The sequence below is a fragment of the Artemia sp. Qi Xiang Cuo genome, chromosome 1 (genome assembly GCF_049724085.1).
Source record: "Artemia sp. Qi Xiang Cuo chromosome 1, ASM4972408v1, whole genome shotgun sequence".
Classification (NCBI taxonomy): Eukaryota; Metazoa; Arthropoda; class Branchiopoda; order Anostraca; family Artemiidae; genus Artemia; species Artemia sp. Qi Xiang Cuo.
Window position 1 is genome coordinate 38,107,057 of NC_142794.1, and position 21,248 is coordinate 38,128,304.

Sequence of the window (21,248 nt, forward strand, 5' to 3'; positions counted from 1 at the left end):
TCTCTTATCCGGTCACTCTGTACTCCAAACACCAGTCTGTCTCTCACCATTTCGTCTGAACTATCTCCGAAACTACACTCAAGGGCCAGTAACTTCAGAGATGTCACATATGATTCAATTGACTCTCCTTCTTTCTGATTTTGTTTGTGAAAAACGAATCGGGAAAATATGGGATTGGAACTGGGTTCAACATGCTCACTGAATTTTCTCAGATATACATCCACTTTATTTTTGTCTACTTCTGGAATCTGGAATGTGTTGTATATATCTCGTCCTTTTTCTCCAACCCATATCAGCAAGTAGGAGCACTTCACAGCGTCGGCTTTTCCGGACAAGGGTCCTGTGAACATCAGTTCAGCATGCTGGCGAAATCGCTTCCACGAGGCTTTGAGATTGGCTGACGACCAATCAATTGTTGGATAGGGTGTGCTGTCCATTCTGACACCATGTAACATATTCTGTCTTCGGAGTCAATAGTTGAATTCAATTATTTAATGGAGACCCAACACCTATAAATAAAGTGCATAAGCATAAGCAAACAACACAAAAGCAAAGCAAGCAAAGCAATCAAATCAATATGTTTCACAAGGTTTTGACCTACCTTTATATGCTGGACAATATTTTGCAAATTTTGTTAATAAAAGTAGTTCTATTATGCGTTTGATTAATAAGGAAAAAATATTCAAATATATGGATTTGAAAATCCACAAAAATTTTTGTGGTTCCATCGGGCTAATTAAATTTTAACTTCTGTCATGTTACAACCTGGAGTTTATAAAAGTTTTAATCAACTATCCCCCCCCTGCAGGCCTTACCTTAATTCGCACTTCAGAGTGAAATTAAGGTCCATACAGGATCTGTTGTGCTCCAGGTCAATGATGGCAAAATTTTGTCACTGTGTTAGGGCCTAATGACACACCATAAGGGAGGTCGGCTGGAGAGATGCAATTTAAGCCCAAAGCAGCATCAGCCTCCTAGCAAGACACTCATTATGAGATCTTACTCTCCTGATAATCCTGTGGACCACCTCCCCTCAAATAGTTCCCCTTCCATACTAAAACCTGTAATGCTGAATGTCAAGATATATCTTCCAAACCTGATTCTTTGCAATGCCCAGTCCCTAACCAACAAGGTTTATGAATTAGAACTTGTCTTGTGTATAAACTTAGCACCATTAGCAGTAATTACTGAATGCTGGGATATGACAAACAAAACGGGTGTAATCAAAAGATATCTGAATTTTTTTAATACCAGATGCAATAGAGAGGACAACCAACGTGGAGGTGGCATAGGAATCTATTGCTGCAAAGACTTACCATGCAAACAACCTGGTATCCCCTCAGATTTGTGCCATGAGACAATCTGGCTCTTGTGCAAGCCAAAGGGGCTACCAAGGACTTACTCATGCATCATAATAGCAGCAATATGCTATCCAGAAGGTGCGTGTAATAGGCAAGAATTAGTGACATATCTGCAATATCAAGTGGACAGTTTTCAGAAACAGTACAGCAATTGAGCATTTATCATAGCAGGAGACTTCAACTTAACTGACAAAAAATGGAGTTCATGTGTGTTGGACCTTAAACAAGTTTTCAATGTTCCCACTCATGAAAGTGGAAGCATACTGGACCTCATACTGACCAATCTCAAAGCGCACTATGAACTGCCATTTTCCTTAGGACCACTTGCAAAATCTGATCACAACATTTTATACTGGAAGTCAAAGAACAGAAACCATATACCTAAATCAAAAAAGACTAGCATACTGTACAGACCACTGAGTGAAAGCTCCATCCAAGCCTTTGGCAGACGGATTGCAAACTTTGATTTTTCTGCAATCCGTTCTATAACTGACATCAATGAAAAGGTTGAGACACTATATTCGACTCTGCAACAAAAATACTGCAAATTCTTTCTTGTCAAAATACGCTTGGTCTGTGATACAGATAAGCCATGGCTAAATTCAGAGCTCAAAATAATGATCAAAAATCAATGCAATCTCCATGCCGTAGGAGAAGTATCAGAGGGAAACAACTTGAGAAACAAAGTCAATTCAGCCCTCCGCTTATCTAGGAAAAGGTATATACGGGAAGAAGTAGCTCCACTCCTCAATTCAGATTCCCACAAGTGGCATGACACAGTAAAAAGGCTTACTGGAAAACAGAAAGGGACTCAAGTACAAATCAGCAACATAGACAGGAGTTTAATCAGAGCCTCAGAAGTTAACGATCTTTTTACACAAATTTGCACTTCTTACCCCACCATAATTGATGAACAGATGAGCAATATCATCAACAGTTGTAGTGATGATGATATTGTAGAAGTGTCCAAAATATCAGTCTTCTGTTAAATTGAACAACTACATAACAACTGTGCCACATAACCAGGTGAACTCCCTGTGAAGCTATTGAAAGAGTACTCATTTTTTCTAGCCAAACCCATGGCATCAATCATAAATCAGTGTTTCTCAGAACAATTGTTCCCAAAATTGTGGAAAGCTGCCTATGTGCTCTTGTTATACCAGGCGAGATGTTGATAATGTAGTGCAAGATGTTTGATAATATCAGACTAGATTTTGGTAATATCACACAAGATTTGGAAACACTTGGCTGAAATTTTATCAATATTGCAACCAATTATCATATAGCACCTTTCCAAAAAATAAAAATTCACTTGACAGAACCAGTTGCTAATAACCTGTCAAATTTACATAGAAACTATTTCAAACTGTCTTTGTCGACCTCATTACCAACAAACCATGTGTAATTCTAATATGAAACTGAAAAAACCCTTCAATTTTCAAGATCAATGGAGGTTTCTAAGGGTAAATTCCTTGATTCAAGCTTGTTTCCAGTATTTGACATCAAAAATTTCCTTAAAACAAACCGATTGCAAGACATTTAATTGATTTAAGTCTGCAATTTTTCTCAATTTCTTACCAATTTAATAACCTATCCTCCTATGGTTTCCCCTCCTTAATATATTTGCTTGACATAACCATTTGCTTATAATCTGTAAAATTATGTAGACATCATTGCAAATTGTCTATAACAACCTCATTATCACCATATCATGTCCAATTCTAATATGAACCTGTCATCATGTTCTCTCTTAATAGTGTAGCTATTCTCTTCTCTTAGTTTGTAACCAGTAGAACAATCATTAATCCATTTTGAGTCATACACAACTTTTACTATGGTGTCACATACAGGATCAATATGCAAATTGACATAGGTATTATTGGGTTCATTGACTCTATCTGTTGGTATACAATCAATGGTACTAATAATGCTCACAAGCGCTTTGTTTTTCATCAGTTCGTCTTTATAGTCCTCGATGATATTATCTGCCAATGCCCTTTTTGTTTTCGATTTCTCTGTCTATTACCATATTATTTTTACATAGTTTGCAGTTTTGGCACAAAGACAAGATATGGTTTATGATATTGGTAGTGGAATTGACTATATTTTTATGCTCACATTCTATTTGAGTGTTATCACCACTACTACTTGTTTCTTAGTCCAAATATTTGTCTTTGTCAGCATTCAATGCAACAATAACTTTATCATGTGCACACAATTTCTTGGAATATTACATCTTCACTTTTTTAATGTATGATGTAAGCGTTTATCCTTCCAATGTATAAAAAATACTGATTGGAAACACACAATAATCTAGGGAGTGTTGATGACTAGCCATGGAGTACCACGGGGGCAGCCGCATAAAAAAAAACAATAAAAAAACATGTTCACTAAGGATTACATGTCATTCTAAGACACGGGAAAAAATTATATTATTATTATTATTATTAATCAGAAATGGAATAAGCCATAGGCTTGTCTCATACAGCACAATAAAGATATAAGTCCCAAAAAATCCCAAATCCAAAAAATACTAAGGCCCCAAAATTCTAAGTCCCAAAAAGTTCCAAGTCCAAGAAATGGGGGGGGCAAAAAGTTGGGGGAGGGTATTGGGTCCCCTTGGAGGTGGGACAGGGATGACCATAAGTTCCCTCTAAGAAAATGCCTTAGGAATTGATTCATTGAGGAACATAGGTTCGCCGGTTTAGTTTACCCAAGTGCGTGTCGTAAGAAGAAAGGGGTAGAAATTTTGCAAAATCAGCCGAAATTTAGCAAAATTCTTGAGTTCTGCAGAAAATTCGGCCTAAATCAGGTGTGATTCGGTAAAGTTTACGAAGATCCCCCCCCCCCCAATAAAATGAGCCTCAGGACGCCCCTAGCTGGACCTATCATAAGCACAAACTGGCAACCTAAAATCTGACTGTGTATGTCTTCAACTCAAGGGAAGGTACATGCAATCTGTAAGACCACCCTTAGGGCAAATTCCAATGAGATATGTTGGTTCTGCTCAAATTGAAAAAGAAACAGAGGGTCTGATGAAGCTCTACTTTGTGACGAACTGTTTTGGTGGCTAGTTTAGGAACCTGTCATGGTTTTGATATGTGTATTTTCGACAACGACTCTTCTAAATGTTTAGAAAGTAAATCATGTTTTTCAGGATTCATGGCACACGCAGTTAGAGAAGTATACAACAGATGGCTGGTAAGCTGCAAAGACTGTGCTAGTGTTTAAGATTGAGGGAATGTGTATCATCCACCTTATAGCAAGAATAGACTCATTTCAATAAATTTTAAATTTTATTGACAATTACTAGCATGCACAGTCTGATACAAAAGAAAAATGATACAAAAGCAAATGACTTAGTGCTATTAAATGGAACAAGATCAATGTTATTTTTGTGCTAAAAGAGGCTCCAAATTTAGTTCAATTGAGGTACGATTTTGAATCTCACTTCAGGGGATTTTATGTCAGCCCATGAAGTACAAATGCCTCTGGATCTGAGAAAACAGCTGCAGGAAGCTGATCCAAGACTTTTTTTCCTCTTACCCTGGCTAAACAAAACGACTTGCAAGATCTTTGTGAGTCGATGATTATGCTTTACATCTATCACGACCTTTACAACAAGATACCGTGTTCCAAAGTGGTGAGACATGCTACTGAAGGGTCGAATATTAACAAATTTGATCAGCAGGCTCTTAATGAAACAGAATGTGGAATGTGGAAGAAGTTAGCTGAAGCCTTAAATCGGGAGGGGATTGACCTTGCCAAGAACTCCTCTTCTAATATTTGAAAATTATCAATTTTTGGTATTCTCTTTGAAAAATGGCTCTTTTAGCATTTTTTAACAGAAAAAAATAACCATCTAGATTTGAAAAAAAATCAATTTTGACCCCACCCCCTAATTTTCGTGTATTAATGCTGCTAGAAATGAGTTTGATTTTATGGATTTGTTTTTATTTTAATTGATTTTGACTGAATTGGGATATCTGATAGAGGGTCAGTAAGGTACAATAAGCATATTTTCTTGTCCCGCGTACAGATCGTAAGTAGCAAAAGTAGGTAAACTGTTGGGGATAGACATTTGTTTTAAGAACAATACTATCTAAGTTTCCTATCTCTGTTAGGAAACCTTAAAAGCCTGAAATGAGTTTGCAAATTTAGAGGATGAAAAATACTTCCCCTTTATAATCTGTAAATTCACATTTATAACCTTTAGGTGATATAACATTGAATTAACTACGGAATATTTTCTTTGAGAATTTTATTCCAACATCATTTCCATCAAGTTTGGAACAAGTAAAACAATAAATTATGTGAAGACAAATACAAATTCTATTGCCCTCTCAAAAAGGCTGTCATAGCCCCACCTATGCCTGTGTATTTTTTAGAACATTTACGTAAGAGATATTTCCTAATGTTCCATTGGTACTAATGTGGCTATTTTCACATCAATCCCAATAAAGCCTCTCCAGCTTTTTTTTCAATAAATGTCGTCAGTCGGGGTGATGAAAGGAATAAATACTCAGCCATTTTCACCGACAACCCAGCTCCAAGTTTTAGTTGGCATAATTTGAGATTTAGATGGTTGTACTTCAACCATAAAGACAAAAAAAAGAATAGACTGCAGGTTCAAACAAAATTCCACGCTAAGTTTTTAAATAACGAAGTCAGAGCCGAGAATCCAGCCCAAAGACAAAAAGAATATGATACAGATGTGAAAGTATTTAATCTTCCGCTGTCAAAAAAGGGTTGGGTATCAGGGTGCATTTTGGCTATATATAAAGATGTTACTGCGTGCTAAAAGCCTGAGAAAGATAGGATAGACAGGCACAAGCACAAAATTGATTGGTACCGAAAAATTGTTTCACCCCAAACAGTGTTATCAATTTACTTTTGGAAGACTACAGGAAAGCATTTGACCTTATAGAGCACCTCATTGCACTGACAAATCTAAAAGAGATTGAAGCTGAAAAAAAACTTGCTGTTATTAGTGAGAGATTTTTTGCAAGGGCGACGGCAATCAGTATATCCGTTATTTTCCAATGATATCCGCTCTGAGTGGACTGAACTTACTTGTGGCTGTCCACAAGGAACGAAACTAGCTACCATTTTATTTCTTGCAGTCATCAATAAAATCCTTGCAGAATTTGAGGAGTGTTTCAAGTTTGTGGATGATTTGTCTTTGCTTCTCAAATACATAGTAGAAAACGCAGTAGCAAAACAGCAGTTTGAACCAACACTTTTATCGGACTTACCAGTGTAAATCTTTTGTTAACCAGTGTAAATCTCATAGCCTGCAACTGAACGAGCAGAAATCGAAAGTTCTACGCTTCAACCTGCTCAACCGAGATATTACAATACAAGATGTTCCCTTCCCAACTGTTTTGTCCGCGACAATGCTAGCCGTGACTTTTACAAGCAATTCCTCATTTAAACTGCATGTAGACAATATTGTGCGCAAAGGACACTACTCAATCCAAAGTCTAACGAGTATGCATAGGCTGGGTTTCTCCGATTGTCAGCTCTTACTGGCTTACACGACATACATCAGGCCAATCCTTGAATATTGTTGTCCTGTCTGGGGTCCTCAAGCACAAAACACTCCCTACAATTCAGAGAAACTAGAAGACGTTCAAAAACGTGCTACTAAAACAATTCTTGGACCCAGGTATGAGAGTTACGAGCATGCCCTTGTGGTTATGAGCTTGCCCACTTTATTCGCCTGAAGACACGATTTGATAATGAGATTCGGGAAATCACTCAAGTCAAACGAGAAACATTGCTCAATTCTTCCGCCAACAGCACCAACCCCCAAACTCGCCAGGCATCAGAACAGACTACAACCTGTCAAGTGCCGAACGAACAAATTTGCAAATTCCTTCGTACCTTATTTTGTTAGTGTATTAAATAAGTGATATTTTTTTTTCTTAAATGACTGTAAAAATAGCATTATTTAGTGTTCAGTTTTGTTTGCTACGAAAGCTATTTGATTAAACGAATACGAATTATGATGAAGTTGGCGTCAGTCGGTAGTTGAGTGGGACGGACAGTCCCACTCATATTTCCATGGCTTGTCATTCCATTCCTTGTCCAGTCTGGACTTGAAGGACACAGCCGTGGGTGCAGTCGCCGTTTCAGCTTGAAGGTTATTCCATTCGTTGACAACACGCTCGGAGAAGAAGTGTTGCCGCGTTCGTGTATTGACAGAACGTTTTGACAGCTTTTGTGAGTGTCCTCTTGTATGGTGCTGACCTGAATGTTTGGTAAAAAGGGGGCTATTTGGTTGTGCGTTATGCTTGTAGGTCAGCATCATATCACCACGGCGGCATCTGAAGACGAGTCTTGGCAGCTGCATGCGTTCCAGTCTCTTGTTGTATGGGAGATCTCGTAGGCCAGCTATGCACTTCGTGGCACGCCTCTGAACTCCCTCGATTAGACTGGTATCATTCCTATAGGAAGGGGAGGTGAGACATTTACCGAAATCCAAAACAGGCCTAACTATAGCCTTATAGAGCCTTAGAAAGACTGTACAGGACTGTGTGGTTATGGTGCGTTTGAGGAGACTGAGGCTTGAGTTTGCTTTTGAAACTGCTTGTTGCCAGTGGCTGTGGAACTTCAATTGTTCATCTATCAGCAGTCCTAGATCTATTTCTTGGGACTTGTCTTTAGTACTAAGTCAGCCAGTAAATTGGGATTGGACATGTTGTACTGGTGACGGGGGTTGTTGCTTCCAAAGTGAAGGACACTGCACTTCAATGTGTTGAGTTCAAGTAGCCAATCTTGTGCCCATGTTTGGATTTTATGAAGGTCACACTGCAGACTTTGTTGATTTGCAGGCCCAAACAGCTTGGAGTCGTCGGCATAGAGAGTGATGTTTTTTCTGTTCCGTTCACCATATCGTTGATGTATATGAGGAATAGGGTAGGGCCTAAAACAGTGCCTTGGGGGACTCCGCTTACAATATCACATGGTTCAGAGAAAACCTTGTCGCCATTAGCTGTGAAGAGTCGAACCTGCTGAGTCCGATCAGTCAGAAAGTGCATGACCCAATCGATCACGTCCGCGTGGGTACCTGCTGCCGAAAGTTTCAATCTGAGACGGTTGTGTGGTACCTTGTCAAAAGCCTTGACTAGGTTCAGTAAAATCAGGTCCACAGGGATTCCTTTCTCCAGGTGACCAGTTATGATGCTGTATGTCTCAAGGAGATTGGTCTCAACCGATTTTTCTGGCTGAAAGCGGTGCTGGTTGGGGGAAAGTATATTATTGGTATGGAGATGTGTCAGAATCTCACCATTCACAATCTGCTCAATGGTTTTTGCCACCACTGAGGTCAGACTGATGGGTCTGTAGTTTATGGCTTTAGTGCGGTCACCTTTCTTGAGTATTGGGGTGACATGGGTCAGCTTCCAGTCCATGGGTACCTTTTTTGACTCAAGCGACAGTTGGAATTTATTGCATAGTGGTTGTGCAAATTCTTTGGCAAGCTCCTTCAATAGTCTTGGGTGCAAGTTATCAGGACCGGCGGACTTATTGACGTCTAGCGCTTCAAGTCGCTTTTGGACGACAGGGGGAGAGTACAATAGGTGGCATTGGGTTAGGGATGTAGTATGATGGGCTATGAGGAAGAGGGCCATCTGGTTCATTGGTGAAAGCCAATCCAAACTGCCTGTTGAGGAGTTTGGCAATATCCTTCAAGTTGGTCACTTCCTTGCTATCATCCGTACTGAGTGCTTTTACTGACCGTCTGCTATGGTCCTTACTAGATACGTAGAAAGTTTAACATGCCCTGGAAGTTTTTACTTAATTCCCTTAACTTTTCCCAAGATATTGCAGATACACCCTTTGGATAACTTTGAATGCACATAGTGCATTTTCATTTATTTCAATTTCTCACTCAACAAGCTTGAACAATATTAACTTAAAACCCTTAGCCATTCCTTAGATGTGGCAGACATGCCCTTGGAACAAAACTGGATGCAGATACTGTCTTTTGATTTAGTTTAACATACCCTGAATGTCCAACATAATACACTGAGTTTTTCCTAGGGTATAGCACAGACACCCTTTTGGCAGTGTGGGTACACTTAGTTTGTTTGGATTTAGTTTACACCTTTCTCTGAAAGTTTCAACTTAATACTCTATTGTGTTCTTGAAATATTCCATCTTTGCCATTTGGAAAACCTGGATGCACTTAAACTCTTTTCATTCAGTTCAATAGTAGCAGTAGAAGTTGAAGTGGTAGTAGTAGCAGTTGCAGTTAAAAGTAGTCGCATTAGCAGTCACTAGTACTTGTAGTTGTAAGTAGCTGCAGATGCAAGTAGTCGTTGCAGTCAAGTTCACCTGTAGTTGCAATTGCAGTTCTAAGTAGTCACAGTCACAAGTAGTTGGAGTTGCAGTTGCTGAAGCAAACCTGAAAGGCTAAATTTAGTGCCCTTGGCCATTCCTGAGATATCACTGAAACATACTTTTGATAACCTATTTCCATATTGTGCTATTTTATTTTGTTCAACATATACTGCAACATCCCCTAAAAGTTTCACCTTAACATCCTTAGCCATTCTAGACATACTGTATATTTGTCCTTGCAACATCTGCATCTATTTAAAGATCCCTTTCAACATGCCATAAGAGCTTTGAATTTACCTTTATCCATTTAAAGACATTGCAAATACACCCTAATGACAAACATAGAAGGACATAGTGTCTATTGATATTTGAGCATTTCAAATAACATGCTCTGAAAGTTCTAATGTAACACCCCTAACTGTTACAGAGATATTGTAGGTACATCCTTTTGACATTTTGTATACACATTGTACCTTTTGATTTAGTTTTACACCCCCTCAGTTTTCCCTGAAAAATCAAATTTAGTGCTTTTTTATTTCTAAGACATTATATCTATGCCATTTTGACGACCTGGATACAAACCCTTTTGATTTAGTGCAATAGTAGTAGTAGCAGCATTGACTTGACTTTATTGAATAAAAAACACACAGCTCCAGGGACTGACCAATAGTCTCTTAGGCCTAAATGTTAGCCCTGGAGAACATTAATTATTTATGTTAATAAATCCCAAAATGGGTCACGTAATAATACATATTACATCACAAAGTATTAAACCAAAGGAGATGAGATGAGATGACTTTTATTTTCAACTAATAATTACATCATACTTAACTGGCACTTACCACATTTTTTTTTAATAACATTATCAACAAAAGTAGAAATGGTAAGAACGTATTATTAAGCCGTTTATTAAGCCACTATTGTGGCTTGAGCAGCGTCACACAATCTTTTATCATAAACCAAACTCATTCACTCTTCCTACTCTTTTCATACCATTCAATACAATTTAACTCTCCCAAATAATAAAAAAAAACTGTTTAATTCCCACCCAACAAAAACTTTTTTAATCAAATTTTAAACTGAAACTGGTTTTCTGACTCCCTAATGCTCTCCGGGAAACCATTCCACAAATTAACTGCATAATTTTTAATTGCAGAGCTAGATCGACTCGTACTCCTTACTTCTGAGACTAAGCTTCCACGACCTCTAGTCCTATGATGATGATAATCAGAATTAAACTTAAAAAAATCTGTAAAATATTCTGGAGATAATCTTTTAAGCACTTGGTAAGTAAACACTCCCGCCTGGCGGTCCCTGATCTGATGAACATTTAAAATTCGAAAACTGATAAGACATTCACGCTTATGCTCATACTGAACCAACTCACCCAGTACTCGAAGTGCCTTATTCTGAAGAATCTGCAATATTTTAATATTTGAAGAAAAATTAGATGCATAAATACAGCAACCATAAACAATAAAAGGATGAAAAACAGTACGATATATATTTCTTAAAACAGTTAAAGGTAACACGTGTTTCAAACGCCGCATTACTCCAAGACCTCGTGCAAGTTTAACATAAAATAATTTAATTTTATAATCAAATAATTTTAACATTTTGATTACTAAATATCAGTATATCTATATTAAACTGACAATGTACATTCATTTGTATTTTTTCAGTAAAGTGCAAATTTTGTTCTGGCCTTGGGAAGGCATAGGGGTTTTGCGCCCAACTTATGTTAATTTCTGCTCGTTTTGAGTTTGACTCGGTTATTTATTGTAATTTCTGTTCGTTTTGGGTTTCATTTATTTATCGATGCTGATTTATGGTAGTTTTGAGCTTGGTAGGTTATTTGATTTTATTTTTGCTCATTTTTTGTTTAATGGAGTTGTTTAATTTTATTTGAAAAACTTATTTTGTAGAAAAAGTTTTTTTTAATTAATATCTGTTCGTTTTATATTGACATAGTCTTCTCAGGGAAAAAGAAAATAATACTTTTCATTTTTTACGACTTTATAGTTTGGCCTGCTATTTATATGCTGGAGAAAAATTTTCAGCAATTTTTGACAACAAACACCTTTTTAGATATCTTGACAGAAAGAGTACTGTCTAACTTCGTTTCATACCTCCTCTAATTGACTTGAAATGGAAAACTTGATACCATTGGCAAAAAAATCTGTTTACTGTCATTGATAGCTTTGATACACTTACACTATTCTGATTTGGTTCAATTTTAAGACCAAAAGCAGCCCTAAAAGTGTAAACATAATATCTTCAGTTGTTCTTGGGATACTGCTGAGATGCCTTATTGGGAATTAACACTATCACAGTGCATTTTGATTTAATCTTAAACTAACATTTAGTTTTTAAACATAATGGGCAAATGGGAGGGTGGGAATGGAAGGGGGATTAGTCGCCCTCCTATCGCTTTCGACTATTAAAAAGGACATCAGCCCTTTCTATTTTCAATCGAATGAGCCCCTTTCGAAGTTTCCACGACAACTTCTATACGAAGTGCCCTGGTCTAAACAACAACAACAACAAAAAATATTACTAATAACTTTCGACTATTAAAAAGGGCACTAGCCCTCTGAAATTCAAATCAAATGAGCCCTTTTCTGAAGTTTCTACGACAACGACTTCTATAAAACCTTATATGCCCCCAAGGCATAACTTAAAACCCCTGCCCTGAGGGCTCTGGCAGAGTATCCTCCTCAAAAACATATTTTCTATGTGTAAATGAACTACGCTGAACAAAATGGCTATCTCAAAATTTTTATTGGACGTGTTTGGGGGAATGATGGGCGTGGGGGGGGGGGGTGTTATTTGCCCTCCAATCACTTTCAACTATTAAAAAGGGCACTAGCCCTTTGAATTTCCAATCGAATGAGCTTTTTTTAATTTTCTACGACAACGCCTTCGATAAAAACATTATATGCCCCCTGGGCATAACTTAAAACCCTTGCCATGAGGGTTGTTGGGGAGTGTCCTCCTCAAAAGCATATTTTCTATTTGGAAATAAACTATGCTGAACAAAATGGCTATCTCAAAATTTTGATTGGATGTGTTTGCGGGAATGATGGGCGTGGGGGGGGGCTAGTTGCCCTCCAATCACTTTCGACTATTAAAAAGGCCACTAGCCCTTTGAATTTCGAATCGAATTAGCCTTTTTTGAAGTTTCTACGACAAAGCCTTCTATAAAAAACCTTATATGCCCCCAGGACATAACTTAAAACCCTTGCCCTGAGTGTTGTGGGGGAGTGTCCTTCTCAAAAACATATTTTCTATGTGTAAACAAACTATGCAGAACAAAATGGCTATCTCAAAATTTTGATTGGATGTGTTTGCGGGAATGATGGGCGTGGGGGGGGGCTAGTTGCCCTCCAATCAATTTTGACTATTAAAAAGGCCACTAGCCCTTTGAATTTCCAATCGAATGAGCCTGTTTTGAAGTTTCTACGACAACGCCTTCTATAAAAAAAACTTATATGCCCCCAGGGCATAACTTTAAACCTTTGCCCTGAGGGCTGTGGGGGAGTGTCCTCCTCAAAAACTTATTTTCTATCTGGAAATCAACTAGCCTACGCGGAACAAAATGGCTATCTCAAAATTTTGATTGGATGTGTTTAGGGGAATGATGGGCGGGGGGGGGGCTAGGTGCCCTCCAATCACTTTAGACTATTAAAAAGGGCACTAAAGTTTGACCCTTTTCAAAGTTCCTACAACAGCTCCTTCGATACAAAGTGCCCTAGTCTAAACAACAACAACAACAAAATAATGCATTATACCCGCATCGATCTTTACTATATAAAAAGTCTTCCAATCACTTTCGACTATTAAAAAGGACACAAGGCCTTTCGATTTCGAACCTTATTCGAAACCTTATATGCCCCCAGGGCATAAGTTTCAGCCTTTGCAGTGAGGGCTCTGAGGGGGTTATCATTCTAAAAGGCCAAATTGCTAGATCTATCAACTATGTTGAACAAAATAGATATCTCAAAATTTTGATTGGATGTGTTTGGGGAAATGGTGGGCGTGAGAAGGCGTTAGTCCCTCTGCAATCACTTTCAACTGTTAAAAAAGACACTAGCCCTTTCAATCTCCAATTGAATGAGCCCTTTTGAAGTTTCTACAACAACGCTGTAAATATAAACAGTATATGCCCCCAGGGCATAACTTACAACCCTTGCACCGAGGGCTCTGAGGGGGTTATCATCCTAAAAGACAAAATTTCCAGAACTTTCAACTACGTCTCAAAATTTTGATTGGATGTGTTTGGGGAAATGGTGGGTGTGAGAGGGGTGTTAGTCGCTATCCAATCATTTTCAAGTATTAAAAAAGGCATTAGCCCTTTCAATTTCCAATTGAATGAGCCCTTTTAAAGTTTCTACAACAACGCTTTCAATAAAAACTGTATATGCCCCCAGGGCATAACTTACAACCCTTGCCTCGAGGGCTGTGGGGGGAGGGGTTTTCCCTTGCCCTGATGGCTGTTGGGAAGTGTCCTCCTCAAAAACAAATTTTTTATCTGGAAAATCAACTACGCTGAACAAAATGACTAGCTCAAATTTTTACGGTACGTGTTGGGGGGACTAATGGGCGTGGGGGGGGGGTTATTTGCCCTCCAATCACTTTTAACTATTAAAAAGGGCACTAGCCCTTAGAATTTCCAATCAACTTAGCTTTTTTTAATTTTCTACGACAACGCCTTCGATAAAAAACATTATATGCCCCCTGGGCATAACTTAAAACCCTTGCCATGAGGGTTGTGGGGGAGTGTCCTCCTCAAAAGCATATTTTCTATTTGGAAATAAACTATGCTGAACAACATGAATATCTTAAAATTTTGATTGGATGTGTGGGGGGAAATGATGGGCGTGGGGGGGGGGCAAGTTGCCCTCCAATCAATTTTAACTATTAAAAAGGCCACTAGCCCTTTGAATTTCCAATCGAATTAGCCTTTTTTGAAGTTTCTACGACAACGCCTTCTATAAAAAAAACCTTATATGCCCCCAGGACATAACTTAAAACCCTTGCCCTGAGTGTTTTGGGGGAGTGTCCTTCTCAAAAACATATTTTCTATCTGGAAATCAACTATGCTGAACAAAATGGCTATCTCACACTTTTGATTGGTTGTGTGTGGGGTAATGATGGGCGTGGGGGGGCTAGTTGCCCTCCAATCAATTTTGACTATTAAAAAGGACACCAGCCCTTTGAATTTCCAATCGAATTAGCCTGTTTTGAAGTTTCTACGACAACGCCTTCTATAAAAAACCTTATATGCCCCCAGGGCATAACTTTAAACCTTTGACCCGTGGGTTGCGGGGGAGGGTCCTCTTCAAAAACTTATTTTCTATCTGGAAATCAACTATCCTACGCTGAACAAAATGGCTATCTCAAAATTTTGATTGGATGTGTTTAGGGGAATGATGGGTGGGGGGGGGGGGGGGGGCTAGGTGCCCTCCAATCACTTTAGACTATTAAAAAGGGCACTAAAGTTTGACCCTTTTCAAAGTTCCTACAACAGCTCCTTCGATACAAAGTGCCCTGGTCTAAACAACAACAACAACAAAATAATGCATTATACCCGCATCGATCTTTACTATATAAAAAGTCCTCCAATCACTTTCGACTATTAAAAAGGACACAAGGCCTTTCGATTTCGTACCTTATTCAGAACCTTATATGCCCCCAGGGCATAACTTACAACCTTTGCACTGAGGGCTCTGTGGGGGTTATCATCCTAAAAGACCAAATTTCCAGAAGTATCAACTACGTTGAACAAAATGGATATTTCAAAATTTTTATTGGATGTGTTTGGAAAAATTGTGGGCGTGAGAGATGCGTTAGTCGCTATCCAATCACTTTCAACTATTAAAAAAGGCATTAGCCCTTTCAATTTCCAATTGATGGAGCCCTTTTGAAGTTTCTAGGACAACTCTTTCAATAAAATCTTTATATGCCCCCAGGGCATAAATTAAAAGCCTTGTACTGAGGGCTCTGAGGGGGGTTATAATTCTAGAAGAAAACATTTCCAGAAGTTTCAACTACGTCTCAAAATTTTGATTGGATGTGTTTGGGGACATGGTGGGTGTGAGAGGGGCGTTAGTTGCTATCCCATCACTTTCAAGTATTAAAAAAGGCACTAGCCCTTTCAATTTCCATTTGAATGAGCCCTTTTGAAGTTTCTACAACAACGCTTTCAATAAAAACTGTATATGCCCCCAGGGCATAACTTACAACCCTTGCCCTGAGGGCTGTGGGGGGAGGGGTTCTCCCTTGCCCTGATGGCTGTTGGGAAGTGTCCTCCTCAAAAACAAATTTTTTATCTGGAAAATCAACTACGCTGAACAAAATGGCTATCTCAAAATTTTGACTGGATGTGTTTGGGGGAATGATGGGCGTGGGGGGGGGCTAGGTGCCCTCCAATCATTTTCGACTATTAGAAAGGGTACTAGCCCTTTGAATTTCTAATCGAATTAGACTGTTTTGAAGTTTCTACGACAACGCCTTCTATAAAAACCTCATATGCCCCCAGGGCATAACTCCTCAAAAACACATTTTCTATCTGGCAATCAACTACGTTGAACAAAATGGCTGTCTCAAACTTTTGATTGGATGTGTGGGGGAATGTTGGGCGTGGGGGGCTAGTGGCCCTCCAATCAATTTCGACTATTAAAAAGCGTTCTAGCCCTTTGAATTTCCAATCGAATGAGCCTTTTTTGAAGTTTCTACGACAACGCCTTCTATAAAAACCTTATATGCCCCCAGGGCATAACTTAAACCCTTGCCCTGAGGGTTGTGGGGGAGTGTCCTCCTCAAAAACATATTTTCTATATGGAAATCAACAACGCTGAACAAAATGGCTATCTAAAAATTTTGGATTGGATGTGTTTGGGGAAATAAGGGGCGTGGGGGGGGGCTAGTTGCCCTACAATCACTTTCGACTATTATAAAGCGAAGTAGCCCTTTGAATTTCCAATAGAATGAGCCTGTTTTGAAGTTTGTCTAACAACGCCTTCTATAAAAACATTACATGCCCCCAGGGCATAACTTAAAACCCTTGCCCTGAGGGTTGTGGGGGAGTGTCCTCCTCAAAGACACATATTTTCTATCTGGAAATCAACTACGCTGAAAAAAATGACTATCTCAAATTTTTGATTGGATGTGTTTGCGGGAATGATGGGCGTGGGGGGGGGCTAGGTGCCCTCCAATCACTTTCGACTATTAAAAAGGGCACCAGACCTTTGAATTTCCAATCGAATGAGCCTGTTTTGAAATTTCTACGACAACGCCTTCTATAAAAAAAACCTTATATGCCCCCAGGGCATAACTTTAAACCTTTGACCCGTGGGTTGTGGGGGAGGGTCCTCCTCAAAAACTTATTTTCTATCTTGAAATCAACTAGCCTACGCGGAACAAAATGGCTATCTCAAAATTTTGATTGGATGTGTTTAGGGGAATGATGGGCGGGGGGGGGGGGCTAGGTGCCCTCCAATCACTTTAGACTATTAAAAAGGGCACTAAAGTTTGACCCTTTTCAAAGTTCCTACAACAGCTCCTTCGATACAAAGTGCCCTGGTCTAAACAACAACAACAACAAAATAATGCATTATACCCGCATCGATCTTTACTATATAAAAAGTCTTCCAATCACTTTTGACTATTAAAAAGGGGCACTAGGCCTTCCGATTTCGAACCTTATTCGAAACCTTATATGCCCCCAGGGCATAACTTTCAGCCCTTGCAGTGAGGAGCCTGAGGGGGTTATCATCCTAAAAGGCCTAATTTCTAGATCTTTCAACTATGTTGTACAACATAAATCTCTCGCAATTTTGATTGGATGTGCTTTGGGAAATGGTGGGTGTGAGAGAGGCGTTAGTCGCTCTCCAATCACTTTAAACTATTAAAATAGGCATTAGCCCTTTCAATTTCCAGTTGAAGGAGCCCTTTTGAAGTTTCTACAACAACGCTTTCAATAAAAACTTTATATGCCCCCAGGGCATAACTTACAACCCTTGCACCGAGGGCTCTGAGGGGGTTATCATCCTAAAAGACAAAATTTCCAGAACTTTCAACTACGTTGAACAAAATGGATATCTCAAAATTTTTATTGGATGTGTTTGGGGAAATGGTGGGTGTGAGAGGGGTGTTAGTCGCTATCCAATCATTTTCAAGTATTAAAAAAGGCACTAGCCATTTCACTTTCCATTTGAATGAGCCCTTTTAAAGTTTCTACGACAACGCATTCAATAAAAACTTTATATGCCCTCTGGGCATAACTTACAACCCTTGCCCTGAGGGCTGTGGGGGGAGGGGTTTTCCCTTGCCCTGATGGGTGTTGGGGAGTGTCCTCCTCAAAAAAAACTTTTTATCTGGAAAATCAACTACGCTGAACAAAATGGCTATCTCAAAATTTTTATTGGATGTGTTTGGGGGAATAATGGGCTTGGGGGGGGGGGTTATGTGCCCTCCAAACGCTTTTGACGATTAAAAAGGGCACGAGCCCTTTGAATTTCCAATCGTCTTAGCTTTTTTTTAATTTTCTAAGATAACATCTTCGATAAAAAACATTATATGCCTCCGGGACAGAACTTATAACCCTTGCCCTGAGGGTTGTGGTGGGACTGTACTCCTCAAAAGCATATTTTTTATATGGAAATAAACTATGCTGAACAAAATGGCTATCTCAAAATTTTGATTGGAGGGCTAGTTGCCCTCCAATCACTTTCAACTATTAAAAAGGCCACTAGCCCTTTGAATTTCCAATCGAATAAGCCTTTTTTGAAGTTTCTACGACAACGCCTTCTATAAAAACCTCATATGCCCCCAGGGCATAACTCCTCAAAAACACATTTTCTATCTGGCAATCAACTACGTTGAACAAAATTGCTGTCTCAAAATTTTGATTGGATGTGTGGGGGAATGATGGGCGTGGGGGGCTAGGTGTCCTCCATTAACTATTGACAATCCAATAGTGCACTAGACCGTTGTATGTCCTATCGACTAGGACGGTATTAAATTTTCTAAGGCAGCACTATCTATATAAACCTGTGTTACCCCCTGGGTAAAGCTTAAAACTCTTTATCGGAGGATATTGGAGGAGTTTCCTCCTCAAAAACACATATTTTCTATCTGGAAATCAACTACGCTGAACAAAATGACTATCTCAAAATTTTGATTTTATGTGTTTGGGGGAATGATGGGCGTGGGGGGGGCTAGTTGCCCTCCAATCACTTTCGACTATTAAAAAGGGCACTAGCCACTCCAATTTCCAATCGAATGAGCCCTTTTCGAAGTTTCTACGACGACTTCTTCGATAAGAAGTGCCCGGGTATGGAAACAAAAACAAAAAACAACACATTGTGGCCACGTCGTTCTTTACTTAGGCAGCGCTAGCGCGCTGTCTATGATTAATCATCAAAGGGTTATTCCACATATATTTTCTTAGATCATTCAGTGTCTTTTCAATGTTTTTAAAAAGGGTTTCAACAGATCTAGCTCTGGATAATGAAACCATGTTATCTGCAAATGATATTGTCAAACAACCTTTCATCAAATTTCCTAATTTGGCAGTATAAATAAGGTAAAGAAGGGGCACTTGAATCAACCCCTGTAGAATTCTGCTAGTTATTAGGTGTTCTTGTGATCTTTTGCTCCAACCATAACCACCTGTGACCTATCTGATAGATATGATTCAATCCAATAAACAATCCATGGTGGAAAATCATATTTCTTTAACTTTTCAATTGAAAAATTATAGTTTACTATATCAAAAGCTTTCAGCAGGTCAATAAATAAGGCTGAGGTGGAAAAATCCTTATTTATAATTTTTTCACTTTACAAATAAAATGGGTAATAGCATGATCTGTCAAGCTCCCTTTCTGAAACCTATATCAATTTGGTGGTATGATTCCTTTTTCTTCAAATTTACTAATTTTATCATGCATAATTTTTTTTAAAAGTCTTTGAAATAAATTGTAAAATTGAAATAGGGCAACAATTATTTATCTTTTCCTTATTTCCATCCTTATGTAGAGATATAATATGGCTTTTCTTTAGACTTTTAGGAACAATTCCTTTTCAAAAAGGCAAATTGATTAGGAAAAGCAAAATATGGGATATCACTGGAAAAATATGTTTCAGAACTCGTTTTGGCATGTGATCAATTCCAGGAGCCTCCACTGGTCTCAAAGAATTCAATCTTCTTCGAATTATCTGCAGAAACCGGTTCAAAAGCAAAAATACTACCATCATTATCAAAATTTGAAAAAAAATTGACTTTATTCTTCCATATTACTACCATTATCAAACCGTAACGAAATAGTTTGACCAATCTTGGTGAAAAAGTTACAAAAATCATCAGCTATAGATTGATCATTTTCTATTCTTTTCTCATTTGGCTTAGCTATCTCGTTAGGGATCTTAGTATCTTTACTTTTGGCCTCGAAATTCGATTGATACTTTTTCACGTTGAATATACATCATTCCTTGCAACCTCAAAGCAGTTAAAAAACAATTCTTCTTAGCATCTTGTTTCTTCTTGTTGAAAACATTTTGATAACTAACAAGAATATCTTGGTTTTCTTTAAACAAGCAGAAAGGAAAATGTCGTCAACTCTTGTTGCCAGAGACACACCTTTTGCTTTTTAGTCTTTTCACTTGTCTGACTTTCTTCTGTTCCAGGACTAGGGCTTTTTGGCAGATACAGCTTTTATCCTAGCAGTAATGCATTCTTCCATGGGGGTGTCAGTGAGCACTTCTGAGTTTTTCATATTTTTTTCTGTTGATTTTTTGGGTTTGACTTGATTGATACACTGCTGCAAGTAAAGCAAAGAATGAGAGGCAGTCATCCAGCCAGAAGTATTTTCTGAGCTGATCATGATGGTTCCTGGTAAAGCTCCCCTGAGTAAAATTTCCGGACACTGTTTTTGTGGAGAAATAAGTAGAGGAGGGACTGTGTTCTCAACGCATTAACACCAAGAAAAAACGTGGTCAACTGATCTTTTTCTGCTGACGTGACCTTCCCTACTTATTTCTGGCCTCGCTTTGCAATGATTTTACCAGGCTTGTGGATTTTTTCAGACCTGATTCGTCAAAACTTCCAATGTACTGTGGTCTGAACATGTGTTTATGTGGGCTTCAATCCAGGTTGTTAAAGAAAGCTCCTACACTGTGACCGTTGAAAGAAGTTGTCCGTCATAAGCTTGTACTTATTGGTGTTCTTACTGATAGAGTTTTAAGTCAATCCATAAATCCAAGGTGCCAATCTTTACCTGTAATTCCTCCACTGTTTCCACTACCTTTGCAGTTCTGTTATCCGGTACTTTTATGCTCTTAATAATGGCATAAGTGTATGCAAATTTACACGCTTCTAGGGGAATACAGTCGAAAGCATATAAGCTATCGTTTTCAAGTAAGTATTTAGTCTTTTTGCTTGTTCCTCTGTAAATATTGATCATGGGTTGTAACAGGGTGTAAGGAAATTCAGGTCCAGACTTTTTAGAGGGATATTCAGCTTCTCAACTTTTTTTTTAT

The 21,248-nt window shown here is 38.6% G+C and overlaps 1 protein-coding gene across 4 annotated transcripts in view; it reads left to right on the forward strand.

Annotated features, from left to right (window-relative positions):
- Positions 1–21,248, forward strand: part of LOC148956278 (HEAT repeat-containing protein 6) — a 54,969-nt gene that overhangs the window by 19,140 nt on the left and 14,581 nt on the right. The window contains exon 1 of one of the 4 annotated variants that reach the window (XM_089101747.1): positions 10,862–10,993. The exons of the other annotated variants lie outside the window; for them this stretch is intronic. The gene's annotated coding sequence lies outside the window, so the exon portion shown is untranslated. Of the gene's footprint in view, positions 1–10,861; positions 10,994–21,248 lie in introns of those variants that run through there. 4 annotated transcript variants of the gene reach the window in all.